Source organism: Spinacia oleracea, chromosome 2 (assembly GCF_020520425.1).
Source record: "Spinacia oleracea cultivar Varoflay chromosome 2, BTI_SOV_V1, whole genome shotgun sequence".
Taxonomy (NCBI): Eukaryota; Viridiplantae; Streptophyta; class Magnoliopsida; order Caryophyllales; family Amaranthaceae; genus Spinacia; species Spinacia oleracea.
The window spans coordinates 42,280,099-42,298,646 of record NC_079488.1 but is presented as its reverse complement, the minus strand read 5'-3'; the positions used below and the strand labels follow the sequence as shown (position 1 = coordinate 42,298,646).

Below are 18,548 nucleotides of genomic sequence, written 5' to 3'. Positions count from 1 at the left end.
ACAGAGTCGTACCCTTCTTCTTCCCTGACGCCCTAGCCGCGTCCTTAGCTTGCTAAAAAAGAAAGTAAAGGACAGTCAAATATTAAGCCTCGTCATCAATCACAAGTCACTCACCATGTAGTGGCTCGTCATTAAAAAGGACGCCCATCTTAAAATTGACGAAGCGTGCCTTATCAATCACAAGTCACTCACCAGATAGTGGCTCGTCATTAAAAAGGACGCCCATCTTAAAAATGACGAAGCGTGCCTTATCAATCACAAGTCACTCACCAGATAGTGGCTCGTCATTAAAAAGGACGCCCATCTTAAAAATGACGAAGCGTGCCTTATCAATCACAAGTCACTCACCAGATAGTGGCTCGTCATTAAAAAGGACGCCCATCTTAAAAATGACGAGGCGTACCTTATCAATCACAAGTCACTAAATAGTGGCTCGTCATTAAAAAAGGACGCCCGTCTCCAAAATGACGAGGCGTACCTTATCAATCACAAGTCACTCACCAGATAGTGGCTCGTCATTAAAAAGGACGCCCGTCTCAAAAATGACGAGGCGTACCTTATCAATCACAAGTCACTAAATAGTGGCTCGTCATTAAAAAAGGACGCCCGTCTCCAAAATGACGAGGCGTACCTTATCAATCACAAGTCACTAAATAGTGGCTCGTCATTTAAAAAGGACGCCCGTCTTAAAAATGACGAGGCGTACCTTATCAAGTGCAAGAACTCATAGAAAAATGGCTCGTCATTAAAAAGGACGCCCGTCTCGAAAATGACGAGGCGTACCCTATCAACCACGAGTCACTTGTAAAGAGAAACACTAACTAAGGGGCCCGTCATTAAAAGGTGACGAGGCGCACCTTGGCAACCGCAGGAAAAACACTAACTAAGGGGCCCGTCATTAAAAAGTGACGAGCACTAAAAAGACGTCCACTGTGGACACTGGACGGGGGAAGCTTAACTTGCAAAAACAACCTAAGAGAATACTCACCTTCTCCTCCAACTCGGCCTTGGCTTTCTGCATTTTGGCCTCATAAATGTCTGCCATCCAATCGGTCATATCGCCCTTCCCGGTATCCGCCACCGACAGCTTGCTCATTCCTTCCTCTGTGAACAAAAGAAATCCAAAGTTAGAAAGATAAATAAGACCAAGGCAGAGCGGCACATAAATTGGCATACAACCTCGAGTCATGGAATATCCTAAGCCTACGGCCGCTAGAAAGGCCTCGTTCCGAAACTGGCTAATGTGCGGCAACCATTCGGCCGGCACATGGAAACTCTTATCCACTGTTAAGTGGTAAGTGTTGGCCCTGAACAGGACCATTATCTGATCCCACTCTTCGGCAGTAAGGGGTGGAAGGGGCTCGTCACGATCCATGTAGTTGGCGTTGCAGTTCCAGCGGCTCATCCACTCATACATCTCCTGGTCGTCCGTGTAAAACACGACCCACCTCTTTCTCCACATATGCCACTTGCTGAGCTTGCCGACCACTGTCTGGTAGGTACCACGGCTGCTCAGATTAAACCACCCTTTGGCGGCGCTGGGGGAACGAGAGAGGGAGACCAGATGCAGAAAAGCGTTGAAGGACGGCTCCACGTCGTTCAGCGCACATTTGGCAATATAGCCAAAGATATCCGCCCATGAGTTGGGGGTCAGTTGGGCCACCCCAATGTTAAAACCATCTAACACCTCCACAACGAAGGGGTGTGGAGGGAATCTCATGCCGAGTTTGATGGATGCGGCATACACAGGGAATTCTCCCTCGGCAAGCAGGCTGACGGTCGAGTCCAGACCGGCCGGCACGCGCATTTGATACCCTTCCCCCACACAGAGGTCATCCCTCATCTTGGCTCCGTGCCTGTCTAGCCATCGCATCCAGCCCACGTCTGGGTGAATCTCTGAAGGAAGCAATTGGGCCTCCTCCCGTCCTCTGGGCCTAACAAGCTGGGGAGCAGCCTCTTGCTCCCCGGCGGCCGTTGACAATGGAGCGACGCTTGGCTCCCCCACTGCCTGGCTCGCTGTACCCTCCGACGAGCTTGCCGCCTGCTCCCCCGCCTCGACATACTCGTCGATTTCTTGAAAGAGTTCGGCAAATTCTTCGTCGACTGCCGAGGCAGTGGAAGAATATCTCTCCCTAGGGGGTGTCGATGCTTCTTCCCGCAAGCGCAGGCGCGTAGGATCTGCCGTTTGCTTGGTTCTAGCCATGCCTTCTGCATAGTGAACGAAGCACGGCTTAGGAGTGACCAACAATGAAGAAAAAGACGTGATTGGACGTCCGCCCCGACAAAAGATGAACGGCGGAAAAATCTTAAATAAAACCTTCAAACCCCTACTAAGAGGTCGGCCGCTAACAAAGAGAAAAGTGACGAGAGGATAACAAAAACAAGAAAGAAAGGCGAAAACTAACCTTGAAAGATCTGCGAAGTACTCGGTGAAGAACAAGATGAGTTTCGCGAAGAACAGGATGAGTTTGACGAGGAAAAGGATGAGTCTCGTGGTGGCCGGAAATCGCCTGATGGTGGTGGGAATACGCCGGAAATCGCCTATGAGAGCTCTGTGAAAACGAAATGTAAAAAAATGAAATTTACCCCCCCTCTATATATATAGGGAGGGGCAAAATGGAGAAAGGTGACACGTGTCACCCCCTCAACACCTGACCCAAAGATGAAGATGCAAATCAAAGGTCAAGAAGCGATACCCGGAAAGTGTTTCCAGAAATGCCCTTCTTGAGGGGCAAATGTTGTGGGAAAAATTACCGTGCCTTCGTGTACCAATGAGGATGTGACACCTGGCACGTATTGCGCCCCCTAAACAGAAATCATACGAAGTCTACTCCGGGGCATGAGTATTAATCTAGGTATCTGCAATGTATGTATTTAAGTGTGTATAAATGTACGTATAAAACCTATACCTGGAAAAGGGCTTAATTAGTATGTATCCCAAGTGAATGACTAAGCACAATAGGCCCAAATAGCCCACTATTGCTAAAAGGGACCAGAGAATTGTAAGGAGAAAGGACACGTGTCCTCCTCCCATTCCCCAGCCAATCATGTAAGGGGAATATTAGGTCATTCCCACAAAAATCTAGTACTATAAATATTCCCACTTCCCTAGAAAAAGGGGTCACAATCAATACATTCTAGAGCAATTGCTGCTCTGCCTTCTCTCTACTTTCTCTCTCTATAAAAATACAATCTTGTTTAATCTTTAAAAGTTACCAAGAAACCTCCAAGGTATCTCACCGGAAAAACCCCACAACAATTATTATTTTATTTTATTTTGGTGTTGTTGTTTTAATAGTATTACTATGGGGTAGAGTTTTATAAGGGTATAACTGTTATTTCAAGTAAAAATGCAGGCGCTTTTAGCGTACGCGGACGTCGAATATCGATACACTTGTTTTATTGGATAAGGAATGTAAAATTATACAGTGTTTGGTACGTGGGAGAAACCGAGTAAGGATTGGTTATGTCAATCGTGAATCGTCTTGTTTGTTTAGTATTTGGATTATAGTGGGAATAAGTAAGAAAAATACAAAGTTAACCTTAGAAATATGTTATTTTCTTTAATTCAATTCATTTATTTTTGGTGGAAGATGAGGGTAAAAACCCCCAAAAATAAAGTAAAAGAATGACAAACTAGAAATCAAAATGAAAACAACGAAAACTACACTACCAAAGAAGGAAAATAAAATAACACTAGCCTAGCCCATTAGCTATTCCCGTTACCATTCGCGGCCAAGCAACACCACTTAGGTCCTCCAATAAAACCACACGAGGATCCTGCGGGATCACCTCCAAAATTACAAGTTTCTGCTCCAAATGGACACCAAAGTTAGCTAGTTAGCCTGCCGCCCGATTAACTTCCCTATAGCAAATACTTATTCTTGAGCAAATTATAGGGTGCCTAAAAAGAACTATGAAATAAAGAGACAAATGTCAAATTCATCTTAGATTGAAGATGTCAAGCATAGAAATCAGTAAATCCAAGTTAAAAGGAAACCACATGTTATTTTCAAGAAGCCAATGCTAATAGAAATTTGTTCTTACAGATGCCAAGAAGTGTAACAGCCCGCCCTTAACGAGCTGCTTTCTAAACACACTTAGTCTTAATTTAAACAAACTCAACGTAATTACAACTTTAAACCCTGCTAAACAAACTTTAACTCTTCAAACAAATTCAAAGATTTAATCACGATTTAGCCTATCTCAAAGACCCATAAACTTAATTAATTATTAAAAATTTCGGCAGCACTTCCCCTAAATATGGACAACCTAAAATAATATTTAGGAAATTACGTCAGATTCTCTTTCACCTGCTAGACATCATTCCAAATATATAACATATCCCAAAACATCACCAGGGTGTCACTATAACAGCCCACACTTAATGAGCTACTTCTAAGCACATTTAATTTTAAACCAAAGAAACTTAACTTAACTACGACTCCAATACAGATATATAACCCACAAATTATAAACTAAAAAGCTTTAAGAAGAAATTATACAGCCCTTTAACAAACTCTATGAACTAAATTACATTTGACGAATCCACAATCCAACCTTGGACACATAAGGCCATTTGAGAACTCTACGAACCTTGAATCTGAACTGAGACCTAACTCTTGCTACCTGCAAAACATTTTAACTCTGCCCCCACCAGGACAGGTTCAACGAACAAAATCAGCGGAAATCTGAATACACACATCCCACTTGAAATGCATTTAATAGGTGGCTTAAAATAGTTTTATATTTTTGCTTTGAAAAGCGACTTTGCCTATAAAACCCATTTGGAAAGTATACTTAATAAAACGTTATAACTTCACTGAAATCGATTTTACGAAATCTTTATCATTCAAACAAAAATTTGGAAAGCGATACAATAGTAATGCTCGCAATACTTCATACCTTACTATCACCTCATAAAGTTTCTAAATTCACATTCATATCAGCATTATTAGGCTCACAACTAAGATTCATCATTACTCCCATACTCTTAACCGTTTACATTCCATAGCTTATTTGACAATTAATCCTAGAGATAACTCAAGTACTTCTCCAGAAGTAAATTTTTCCCAAACCATCATTTATGACGCAAGGTGGAACTCAGTATATACACATATTCCTGGCTGAATGGGGAAAACTCATTGGTACAACATTTCCAACAACATATAATTCTATTCATAAAGTTCTCATAACAATTCAAATGCAGAAATAGACATTCATAAGGAATTTATAACTCGTTGCGAAAACACACGACTCAAACTCAGCATAATAGCTTACATAATCTCAACATATTAGCTTACTGTTGGGGAAAGTGAACACGAATAGAGAGGGGTTATTCAACCAACTGTCTCTATTTGGTGGGGGTCGTCACCCTCCTGATAAGCATACGCTTGCAAGACTTAACTAGGACATGTCCCTAATTACGGGTCTATCCCGCCTCTACGAGTCTACTTTTGTAGCCCTCGCTTTATGGCCAAGCCGCTTTAACGGGTCTATCCCGCCGAACTACGGGTCTATCCCGCCTCTACGAGTCTACTTTTGTAGCACTCGCTTTACGGCCAAGCCACTTTAATGGGTCTATCCCGCCGGACTACGAGTCTACTATTGAAGGAAATAATGCCCTTGGTCCAAGTATGCATTTAATGGTAAGTCTAATAAATGCAGTTCAGTATTAATTAACAAGTTAATAATTCAGTGAGATCAAGTGAACTGTATGCCTAGCTAGAGGCCGCTTCAATTCAAGTGGAATTAATGATATTAATCCACAACTTACTCTTGACTGAACCCGTAGGGTCACACAAATAGTACGTAAACGGATCAAGTATTTAATGGCATTAAATACTCCATCTATGGATATTCGGAATCGACGGATCTTGGTTTCAGTGGGAGCTAAGATCGTCAAAGGCAAATAATGAATACACCGGAAACGATGATATTACCGGAAACGGAAATATGGATCGTATCGGAAATATAAATATTATCCAAGTCGTAGATGTTGCCGGAAACGGAAACATGGTACGTATCGGAAAATATTATCGGAAATGGAAATATTGTCGGAATCTGAAATATTGCCGGAAACGGAAATATTGTCGGAATCGGAAATATTATTGGAATCGGAAAATAATTCCGGAAACGGAAATATTAAATATTTGTTCGAAACGGAAATTAATTCCGGAATCGGAAATGTTAAATATTGTTCGTATCGGAAATGAATTCCGGAATCGGGAAATTAATCGGAAGCGCATCATACGAATTAGCATCGGACGAGACTTGCTAGACGAAGGCCCAACACGAAGCCAGACCCGCGTCCAGCAAGCCAGCGCGCCACACAAGACAACCAAGGCCACGCCAGGCCAGGCCCAGCAGGCCAAGGCTGCCAGGATGGCTGCGCGCGCAATGGGGTGCGAGCATGGCTGCTCGTGTGGGCTGCGAGGCTTGCGTGGGCTGAGCGTCCGCAAGGGCTGTGCGCGGGCATGGCCTGCGTGCATGCGGGCCATGCTCGTGTGTGTGTGTTTGTGCTTCCACACAAATCCTAAGTCAAGTAGGATTCAATTAATGATTGATTTCCTAATCCTAATAGGATAAATTAATTAAATAGCGTTTTAATTAAATTCTAATTAACTAATTAGAATTCTAATAGGATTCCAATTTGTTTTCCATACCCCTATAAATATGTGATCCTAGTTCACAATTTATACAGATGTTTCAAGTATTCAAAGTGAGTTTTTGAGAGAAAAAATTCAGTCAAATAATTACCCCATAATAGCCGAATATTCTAGTACCTTGAGGGAGATTCTAGTTAGTGAATCTTAAGGCGGATCCGGACGTGCTGTGGACTTTCTACGGAGGGACGACATTTGGAGTCCTAAAGACTTGTTCTTGTTCGGTTCGGGCGCAGCTAGGGAGGGCACGTTATAAAGAGTATGCATTCTAAGCTATATTAATTGGTTATGTGCAATTAATTTGAATCCTGGCATATAGGTTTTTTCCGCATGATTTATGTTGTTCATATGTATCATAACCTAACAGTGGTATCACGAGCCTCTAATTAATTGCATAATCAATTATTGCTTAACATGGTTAAATTCTACAAATTTGCAAAGAATTAGAAAGGGTGATTAATTTTCGTAATTGTTAATTAATTGCAAATTGCGTTTATTTAATTATATGTACGCAGTTTTTTCGGCAGTTTCTTCGTTACTCAACGAAATCGAGTGATTTTTGTGTCAATTTTGCATGTAAAGGGCATTCTAAAATTTTGACAAAAATAATGTTTTTCGGCCGAACCCAGAATTCCCAAATTCGAAGCCTAACTATGACTTTTCGGAGGTTTTAGTTTTTCGAATGCAAAAGTTTGTAATTTTAAGATGTTAAATTTAAATATTTGCGATTCTTGTTGTTAAATCTTGAATCTTTGATTGGCCTACTGTATATGTTTAACAATTTGAATGCCTAAACTTGTTAATTATACAACCTAATTTGTAATTGTAATTAATTTGTTGAAATTCGAATAATTTAGAATTGATTTGATTTTCATAATTAATTGACGATTTAATTAGGTATCCATGATTAAAAACCACCATAAAAATTGTTAATAAATTTTAAATTTTTATGACCTAGATTTGAATCCATGATAATCGGAAATTAATTGATTAATAAATTTTCGATTTTTCGCCCTAAAATTATGAAATTAATATGATTTATTAATTTGTCACTAATTTTGAATTAAAAATTTTAAATTTTTATGAAAAACGCTCATAAATGTTGCACGCACAAAGCAATGGACGCTACGTGTTACCCTTAAGGGGTGTTGTATAGTGCGGGCACGCGACGACGAGCAAAGGAGCTCGTCACCCGTGCGGTACGATTGCAGCGAGCAACAAGCAAGGCGCGCGCGCAAGGCCCAATGCCTGGGCGTGTGTGTTGTGCGATGGGGCAAGGCACAAGCGAGCGAGCGAGACGCGTGTGGGCAGCGATGGGGCTGCGCCACAGCACGCGCTGGCTCGCCTAGCGAGCAAGACAGAACGCGCAAGCAGGGAGCGATCCCTCGCCCAGCGCGCGCTGCCTTGCGCAGCAAGCAAACGCGACGAGCAATGGGGCTGCGCGCAGCGTGGCCTGCGATGGTTGCGTGTGCGTGTGGCGCTGCTGCTCGTGCCTTGTGCAGCGATCAGTCGTGCGGGGCGCAGCAGCCTCGTGGCTCGATGGGGCTTGGACACAAGCCCAAGTGCCTCGTCTTGCTACGATTGATACGTTTTGATTTTAATTTTAGATTTTCAGTTCGGAAATGATTTTAATTAACTTTAAAATTAATAATTTAAATTGTTTTCTTCGATTTTAATTTTGATTATTATAATTATTATAAATTTTAATTTATACTAATTATTTTACTAAAATTAGAACCTTGAATTAATTTAAATTTAATTGTTTAATTCAACTGAAAATAAATTAAAAGGGGATTCAATTATAATTTTACATGAGCTTTAAATTTTAATTAAACTTGTATGTTTCTGGGTAGACTAGAAATACATTTTTATGTTTAAAATTAGTAAAGCATATAAAGTTATTGGTTTTGGTTTAAGTGGGAGCCTTTAGTCATAAACTCTTGATTAGGTCTACAATCCTTTAAGGTTATAACAACTTGATTAGAATTAATAAGGACTGAATAATTGGTAGATTATTGGTGCCCTTGATTAATTGCTGCAAATATTTATGTGATGCATAACATGTGTTTTACTAACCAGCTATGTGGGCCATTCATGATAATGAATGGGTGAATGGTATATATTGTATATGTACTGTTTTGCAGGTTAATGAAAGTGACTAGTATGGCCCAAATAGGATAGAAAATATGGTATGCGTACCATTAATTTGAATGTAATATTGGTCTAAAGTACCAAATTTATTGCTTTTAAATATGGTATGCATACCATCAAATAGTTGTAATTAGTTTAATTATAGCTTATCCTATTTGAAGAAAATGGCGCCTCCCATGGTGAAATTCAAGACGGAGTTTCCAATCCATTTTCAAGACGGACTTTGAAGTTGAAGCTTCAAGATGAAGTCGGGCCATGCTAGATCACATTTAAATCTTATGCATGTTTTAAGTTATTTATTGCTTTAAATATGTCTTAAATTATGCATGATATTGTGGCTTGATTATGTTTCATGATTAAGGATTTTAGTTCACTTAAAATCTAACCAACATAGTAAGAGCCTTAAGTTCCAAACTTTAAAAATTGAGTTAAAAGGTGCCATGCCAAAATAACACTTGGATAACCTTTACATCAATCTAGTAATAGTTTTACGCTCAGCGATGTGTTACTTATTAATCCTAAAGGGGTAAGGTATACAAAATAAATGTGAGTACATGTTAGTTTTGGTGAAACTCAACGATATAAGTAAGGAGTTCTTTTATGTCGTGGCAAAATTGATATGTTTACCTAATAAGTTCTTAGACGTGCATATTAACCAAGAGTAGTTTCTAGACTATTAGCAAAAGGCTTTTGCTTACCTAAAAGATTTTAGAATTGAGTCTAAATACATAATGTGCTTAATTCTTCAATGGTTTTAGGGTCTTGGAATCATTTTATTCACACCTGCCGGAACACATAACTTGAATAAAATGCTTAATGAACATTAAATTATGCATGCATGCTAGAATTTGAGTTTATTAAGAGAAACTGTGAATAGTTTATTTACTTGCTTATTTTTTCAATTGTAGTTTTAACTATGGCAAACAACAATTCATTCAACATCCGGTCAATTCTCGAAAAGGAGAAGTTGAACTGGAAAAACTTCCTTGACTGGCAAAGGAACATGCAAATAGTTCCTATGAAGGAAGAAAAGGAGTATGTCCTGGAAGAGGCGATGCCCGAAGCCGCTGGCGACGGGGTCACTCAGGCAGCCCTCAATCGTGGGATTGATGCCAACAAGGATATGAAATGTCTAATGCTTGCAACCATGAGTGCAGATCTACAGAAAACGTTCATAAACTCAGATGCTTTCACGATCATCAGTGAGTTAAAGAACATGTTCCAAGATCTGGCTCGAGTTAAAAGATTCGAGACTCATAGGAAAATTCTTGAGACCAAGCTTAAGAAAGGCGATCCCGTAAGTCCACATGTTCTCAAAATGATTGGACTCATTGAGAATATGAGTCGGCAGGATCAACAATTCTCTCAGGAAATGGCTGTAGACACCATCCTCTATTCTCTTCATAGCGGGTATGATCAGTTCAAACTGAACTACAGTATGAATAGTCTGGAAAAAACGCTCACTGAGCTTCACGGTATGCTGAAGACCGCTGAAAAGACGCTCAAAAGTGATAAGCAAGATGTGCTTATGGTGCGTGGGGGCAAGTTCAAGAAATCTGGAAAGAAGAGGAATGCTAAGAAAGGTGGCAAGAAGGCCAGCCCGATTAAGAAAACTGGCGCCAAGTCTAAAAAGAAGAAGGTCAGTCAACCCACTTCTGAGTCCGAGTGCTTCTACTGTAAGAAGATGGGGCATTGGAAGAGAGATTGCTTGAAGCTTAAGGAAGATCAGAAGAACGGAAAAGTCGGTCCATCTTCAGGTATTTTCGTTATAGACTGTATACTTGCTAATTCAACTTCTTGGGTATTAGATATTGGTTGTGGCTCACACTTATGTTCCAATCCACAGGGACTAAGAAGAAGTAGAAGGTTAAGCAAGGGAGAAGTCGACCTACGAGTGGGAAATGGAGCACGGATTGCTGCATTAGCTGTAGGAACTTATTATTTGTCGTTGCCCTCTGGGCTAGTTTTGGAACTGGAAGACTGTTTCCATGTTCCAAGTCTTACTAAAAACATCATTTCTGTTTCTTGCTTAGATGCTAAGGGATTTTCCTTTTTAATAAAAGACAATAGTTGTTCGTTTTATTTTAAAGAGATGTTTTATGGATCTGCTAGATTAGTCAATGGACTTTATTTACTAGATCACGACAAACAAGTTTATAACATAAATACCAAAAAGGCCAAAAAGAATGATTCAGATATCACCTATCTGTGGCATTGTCGATTAGGCCATATAAACATAAAGCGCCTAGAAAGACTTCAAAAGGAAGGAATTCTAGAACCATTTGACTTAGAGGATTATGGTAAGTGCGAATCATGTTTAGTTGGCAAAATGACAAAGCAACCTTTCTCTAAAGTTGTACAAAGAGCAACTGAACTATTGGGTTTAATCCATACAGATGTATGTGGACCAATGAGCACAAATGCTAGAGGTGGTTTCAGCTACTTTATCACTTTCCTGATGACTTCAGTAGATATGGCTATGTCTACCTAATGAAGCATAAGTCTAAATCATTTGATAAATTCAAGGAATTTCAGAGTGAAGTAGAGAATCAATTAGGCAAGAAGATTAAGGCACTGCGGTCTGATAGAGGTGGTGAATATCTGAGCTATGAATTTGATGACCATCTGAAAGAATGTGGAATTCTATCAGAATTGACTCCTCCCGGGACCACAATGAAACGGTGTGTCGGAACGGAGGAATAGAACCTTGCTAGACATGGTTAGATCAATGATGGGTCAGGCCGAACTTCCAATAGAATTTTGGGGACATGCACTAAATACAGCTGCACTCACTATAAATAGAGCTCCGTATAAAGCTGTTGAAAAGACTCTATATGAGTTATGGTTTGGAAAGCCTCCAAATGTGTCTTTTCTTAAGATTTGGGGATGTGAAGTATACGCCAAACGATTAAATTCAGACAAACTTCATCCAAAATCTGACAAATGTATCCTTGTGGGCTATCCAAAGGAAACAAAGGGGTATTACTTCTACAATACATCTGAGAACAAGGTGTTTGTTGCTCGAGATGGTATCTTTTTGGAAAGAGATCACATTTCCAAAATGACAAGTGGGAGAAAAGTAGACCTCGAAGAAATTCGAGTCGAACAACAAACTCTAGAGAATGCTCAAGATAACATTCAGGTTGAAACTCAGAGTTCTTTAGAAGAAACTGGTGAGGTTCAAGGACCATCTAGAAATGTAACCCCGCGTAGATAGCAGAGATACAGGTCTCAACCGGAAAGGTAGTTAGGTATTTTGATGAACGAGAGCCATGAAGTTCTATTACTTGAAAGTGATGAACCTGTGACTTACAAACAAGCTATGACGAGCCCTAGCTCCAAGCAATGGCAAGAAGCCATGCAATCTGAATTAGACTCCATGTCTGAAAACTAAGTATGGGATTTGGTCGATTTGCCCGATGGCTACCAAGCCATAGGAAGCAAATGGGTTTTCAAACTGAAAAAGGACAAGGATTGGAAACTTGAAGATTTCAAAGCTAGATTGGTTGCAAAAGGTTACAGGCAAGTCCATGGTGTGGATTACGATGAAACCTTTTCACCAGTTGCAATGCTAAAGTCTATTCGGATAATGTTAGCAATCATTGCATATTACGATTGCGAAATATGGCAGATGGATGTCAAAACCGCTTTCTTAAACGGCGTTTATGACACAGCCTGAGGGTTTTGAAGATCCAAAGAATGCTAAAAAGGTATGCAAGCTTAAGAAATCAATCTACGGATTGAAGCAAGCATCAAGGAGCTGGAATATACGTTATGATGAAGCAGTCATGTGACTTTGGTTTCATCAAGAACGCAGAATCTTGTGTATACAAGAAGGTCAGTGGGAGCAAAATTTCTTTTCTAGTATTATATGTTGACGACATATTACTTATCGGAAATGACATTCCTATGTTGAACTCTGTCAAGATTTGGCTTGGGAAATGTTTTTCAATGAAGGATCTAGGAGAAGCGCAGTACATATTGGGCATCAAGATTTACAGGGATAGATCTAAAAGGATGATTGGACTTAGTCAGAGCACTTATATCAATAAGGTGCTTGAAAGGTTCAATATGGCACACTCAACGCGAGGCTACCTACCCATGTCTCATGGAATGACTCTAAGCAAGACTCGGTGCCCAAAAACACTTGATGAACGTAGACGAATGAATGGGATTCCATATGCATCATTGATTGGTTCAATAATGTATGCTATGATATGTACACGCCCGGATGTTGCGTATGCACTCAGTGCTACGAGCAGATACCAGTCAGACCCAGGAGAGGCACATTGGACTGCTACCAAGAATATTCCGATGTACCTGAAAAGGCACAAAGATGATTTCCTGGTCTATGGTGGAGATGATGAATTAATTGTTAAAGGCTATACGGACGCAAGTTTCCAAACCAACAAGGATGATTTCAGATCACAGTCTGGGTTTGTCTTCTGCCTCAACGGAGGTGCAGTAAGCTGGAAAAGTGCTAAGCAAAGCACCATTGCGGATTCTACAACTGAAGCGGAGTACATTGCTGCACATGAAGCAGCAAAGGAAGCTATATGGCTAAGGAAGTTCATAGGTGAACTTGGTGTAGTCCCCTCCAAAAGGACCAATAGCTCTATATTGTGATAATAACGGAGCTATTGCACAGGCAAAGGAGCCTAGACACCACCAAAGAGTCAAGCATGTACTTCGTAGATTTCACCTTCTACTAGAGTTCGTTGAAAGAAAGAAAATCGAGATAAGCAAGATTGGAACTGATGATAATATCTCAGATCCATTGACTAAATCTCTGCCACAAGCGAAGCACAACTCGCACACTGCGGCAATGGGAATCAAGCATATTGGAGATTGGCTTTGATGTCCTAGTTTAATGTTTTAAAGTTTTAGAGTTTAATACTTTGTAAAACATTATTGGTTAACCATTCACATAAATGAATTGAATTCATTTTTCCATTTAATTTGTGGTTTATTAAATGATGAGTCTCTTCAATTTGACGATATATTGATAGACTGTCAGGACCAGTCCTGTGACTAAGAAATGTCTATCAAGGGAACTTGAATGTCAAAGATTGAAAATGGTCCCTAGTCGGAGTTTTCTATAAAGATGGACGCATAGAATACGTTAGACGACTAGAATGCAAGATGACTAGTAGTTCTGTTTCTTGAACTATGTGGACATGGCAATGTCGTAATAATTTGAATAGATACTTACTTTGGGAAGACTAGTATCGGACAGACCTATGAAACTTTACTGTAAGAGATGAAAATATGTCATAAGTAAATTTCATTAAAATTATTAGACACTAATCCTCAATACCTGAGTGATTTGAGATTACTTGTTTGAGAACTGGTTACTTTGACGTTGTCCACCGTCGCACCGTAAAAGGAGGCTATAAAGGCAATGCTCGGGTAATCACCTATTAAACGAAGTCTAATCTCAAGATCACAAGATTGGGATTGTCCTCCCATAAATCGGGATGAGATGCTGAAAAGTTGTACAAGGCCACTCGGAGAGCTAGAAACTGTAAAATGCATGGCCGTGCTCAGATGACTCATAGGCTATGATTATCTGTTTATTTGATCAATTGAACTCTGAAAACGAGAAACACCTCTGGACATAATAAGGATGACAACTCTTACCTTATGTTCATGAGCAAGCATCGAGTGACAAAGGAATTATGAAATGCACACTTGTCCCTAAGGACAAGTGGGAGACTGAAGGAAATAATGCCCTTGGTCCAAGTATGCATTTAATGGTAAGTCTAATAAATGCGGTTCAGTATTAATTAACAAGTTAATAATTCAGTGAGATCAAGTGAACTGTATGCCTAGCTAGAGGTCGCTTCAGTTCAAGTGGAATTAATGATATTAATCCACAACTTACTCTTGACTGAACCCGTAGGGTCACACAAATAGTACGTAAACGGATCAAGTATTTAATGGCTTTAAATACTCCATCTATGGATATTCGGAATCGACGGATCTTGGTTTCAGTGGGAGCTAAGATCGTCAAACGAAAATAATGAATACACCGGAAACGATATTACCGGAAACGGAAATATGGATCGTATCAGAAATATAAATATTATCCAAGTCGTAGATGTTGCCGTAAACGGAAACATGGTACGTATCGGAAAATATTATCAGTACTGGAAATATTGCCGGAATTTGAAATATTGCCGGAAACGGAAATATTGTCGAAATCGGAAATATTATTGGAATCGAAAAATAATTTCGGAAACGGAAATATTAAATATTTGTTCGAAACGGAAATTAATTCCGGAATCCGAAATGTTAAATATTGTTCGTATCGGAAATGAATTCCGGAATCGGGAAATTAATCGGAAGCGCGTCGTACGAATTAGCATCGGACGAGACTTGCTAGACGAAGGCCCAGCACGAAGCCAGGCCCGCGTCCAGCAAGCCAGCGCGCCACAAAAGACAACCATGGCCACTCCAGGCCCAGCGCAAGGCCAGGCCTAGCAGGCCAAGGCTGCCAGCATGGCTGGCGCGCAATGGGCTGCGAGCACGGCTGCTCGCGTGGGCTGCGAGGCTCGCATGGGCCGCAAGGCTTGTGTGGGCTGAGCGTCCGCAAGGGCTGTGCGCGGGCATGTCCTGCGCGCATGCGGGCCATGCTCGTGTGTGTGTGTTTGTGCTTCCACACAAATCCTAAGTCAAGTAGGATTCGATTAATGATTGATTTCCTAATCCTAATAGGATAAATTAATTTAATAGAGTTTTAATTAAAGTCTAATTAACTAATTAGAATTCTAATAGGATTCCAATTTGTTTTCCATACCCCTATAAATATGTGATCCTAGTTCACAATTTATACAGATGTTTCAAGTATTCAAAGTGAGTTTTTGAGAGCAAAAATTCAGTCAAATAATTGCCCCATAATAGCCGAAAATTCTAGTACCTTGAGAGAGATTCTAGTTAGTCAATCTTAAGGCGGATCCGGACGTGCTGTGGACTTTCTACGGAGGGACGACATTTGGAGTCCTAAAGACTTGTTCTTGTTCGGTTCGGGCGCAGCTAGGGAGGGCACGCTACAAAGAGTATGCATTCTAAGCTATATTAATTGGTTATGTGCAATTAATTTGAATCCTAGCATATAGGTTTTTCCGCATGATTTATGTTGTTCATATGTATCATAACCTAACAACTATTGTAGCACCCGCTTTAAATGTTTTTCATCACCGAAGCATGTGAGAACTACGGCACACATACTCGGCTACTTTCCCCTACTTAAGCATTTTATTACCAATTTATGCAATTTCGTTCTCAAAACATCATTCGCATTCCCTTACTCATGTATTAGCTTCATTCTCATCATATCTCAACTCACTTTATTTCTCAGAATAAATCCTCAACCCAATTAAATATCAATCTCAAGACTTGCTGGTACTTTCTCTTACACTTGATCAAAAAGTAATGATCTAATTAAAATTTGGACACTCTTCTCAACTATACCCTTTTAACTTAGAATCACTCCTTATCCTTGGTTGTATTCTTAGACCTTTGATTAATAATCGACTGCCAGTGAGTAACACTCATTTAAGATCCCAAGGTTATCAATGGCTTACACTCTCCTCAAATCCGAATTCATTCTTTTATAACTTAGTGTGCCTGAAATGTATTTTATAAAACTTTTAAAGCACTCTTTATGGAATAAGGAAATAAATGTTAATTTCATTTAGATTTACCAATTTTAAGACACCTTAATTTAGTCTCAATTAAAATTATTTAACGTTCTTAGAAATCATTTCATCCATCCTTAAATCGAAATCATTTTTGTTAATCTTATTGAAAGAACTATTTTCCTTTATCAAAATCATTATCACTTAAGGAAGCATGTGTATGCTAAAAATATTTCAATTATCGTTATTCAAATATCCGTGCTCTTTAAGATCTTTATCGACATTCAAAGTTATTCTTAATTTACGGTTCACGATTTTCAGAATACGTTTGACTTTTGGAAAACTCAAAATAGATGTGGTTTTATAAAGTAAATAGTAAAACGCCTTCTAAAGAAATATCGCCCTAAAGAAATAAGTTTATCCTTCTAAAAAGGAAAAGAAATAGTTTCGTACTCAAAATGATTTGTCTTTCCAAATCCAACATTTTAATATCTTCATTATTAACTTGTGGTTTATAGACAACGGCCCACATTAAGACTCGATGCAATCTCACGACCTCTTGAGTTCAACCTCCACTTAAATTAACCATCAGCATCTCTATTTATAATCTTCTTATTTTCTTGACTCTTTTAGAGACCTTTTAACTCATTTGCATACCTCATAATTAACCTTGATTCTAATTTATTCCCAAACTCAACCTCAAGAACTCTCGAGCAACTCAACTATCTAGCCACACAACCTTTCAACTTAAACCATTTCCTACTCAAATTCCCGAGCAACACAAATATTCATTCAAAAGTACAAAGATTCTTAAAATATTACCATCCAATTTGCAAAGCATAATTCAACATGGAATACGAAATTCAATTTGCCAAAACGCATTTCAATTTGCAAAACGCATATCAATTTGCAAAGAACAATATAATTTACAAGAATCATTCGGAACTATACTTATATATATATACATATTACTTAAACACAAAGTATAATTTCAAATTGAACTTGGTTGGACGATGTGTACCTTTAATATCCATTCATAACTCTCAAGGCTATATATCGATCACCATTCTCCACTCAACTTCCATGATACGATTCTCCTTGTTCATTCTCCACTTCATAATACCTCAAACAGATAAGGACATGAACCATTAAATACTCACGACTCATAATAACTTTATCGAACCCTCTAATAAACTTCTAAGTTTCTTTTAAGATTAGCCATAAAGCTTGCTTTGCTTTTAATAAAACCATATTCAATTATATTTAATCTGTGATTGAAACCATAATTATAATACTTGTTCAATTCCCAAATCAATCTAAGAATTCTGAAATCATATTTTTGTTTAGACAAATATTTTTAGGAAAAAGGAAAACATTAACTTGAATTTCTCAATTATGTTATCAAAATAATTTAAATTTAATAATTGAATTACTCACTAATCACTAAAATAAATACTAAAATCAAAGGGACTAAAAGAAAATAATTGAAATAGAATTAGGGGGTTTTGAATTATACCCTTAAGGAAATGGAAAAGTAGAGAAGCAATAGTCAACACCACTGCAACAACACCAGCAGCGGCAGCGGCTCCACCGAGCCACGAAGCTTCGGCGAGCGGAGAAAGAGAGAGAAAGCAGTGCGAGGCAGGGGGTAGCATAGGAGGAAGACACATGACAACCACACAACAACAACAACCGCAACCACCCGACGGTCACCAGTGACGGTGGCGAGCCAACGGAGGCGGCGACACGGCCTCTCACCGGAGGAGAGTTGAGAACCAACGAAAATGGAGCCAGGGTTTGATAAATTAGGGTTTTAATCAATTCAAATAACGAAATATGCTAGAGAGATGACCTATTTGCGAGGTTGTAGCAAAGTCGACGACGAAAACAACGGCCACCACGGTGCCGGCGAACAACGGAGATGGAGGAGAGAGGAATAGCCGGTGAAGAGAGGGAGGATTGGGTGAGGGGAGAAGAGGAAGAGTCAAATGAGGAGAGATAAAATGAGAGTGAAGAGGAGAAGTTTCCTGATTCTTTTCCTTTAGAATATGAGGACCAAAATTTGAGTGAAATAAAAAAAAAAGTTTATATA

General features: G+C 39.4%; 1 long non-coding RNA gene across 2 annotated transcripts; it reads right to left on the bottom strand.

Moving 5' to 3' along the window:
• Window positions 1-4,455: 4,455 nt before the first annotated feature.
• On the bottom strand, window positions 4,456-18,162 carry LOC110775920 (uncharacterized). Of its 2 annotated transcripts, XR_002529912.2 has the most exons (3): window positions 17,973-18,162; window positions 17,478-17,579; window positions 4,456-4,647 (listed from the first exon to the last, which is right to left on the bottom strand). It is a non-coding gene; the product is annotated as an uncharacterized lncRNA (long non-coding RNA). The 2 variants fall into 2 exon arrangements; XR_008927057.1 differs by lacking the exon at window positions 17,973-18,162 and having other exon boundaries at window positions 17,478-17,964.
• Window positions 18,163-18,548: the final 386 nt, after the last annotated feature.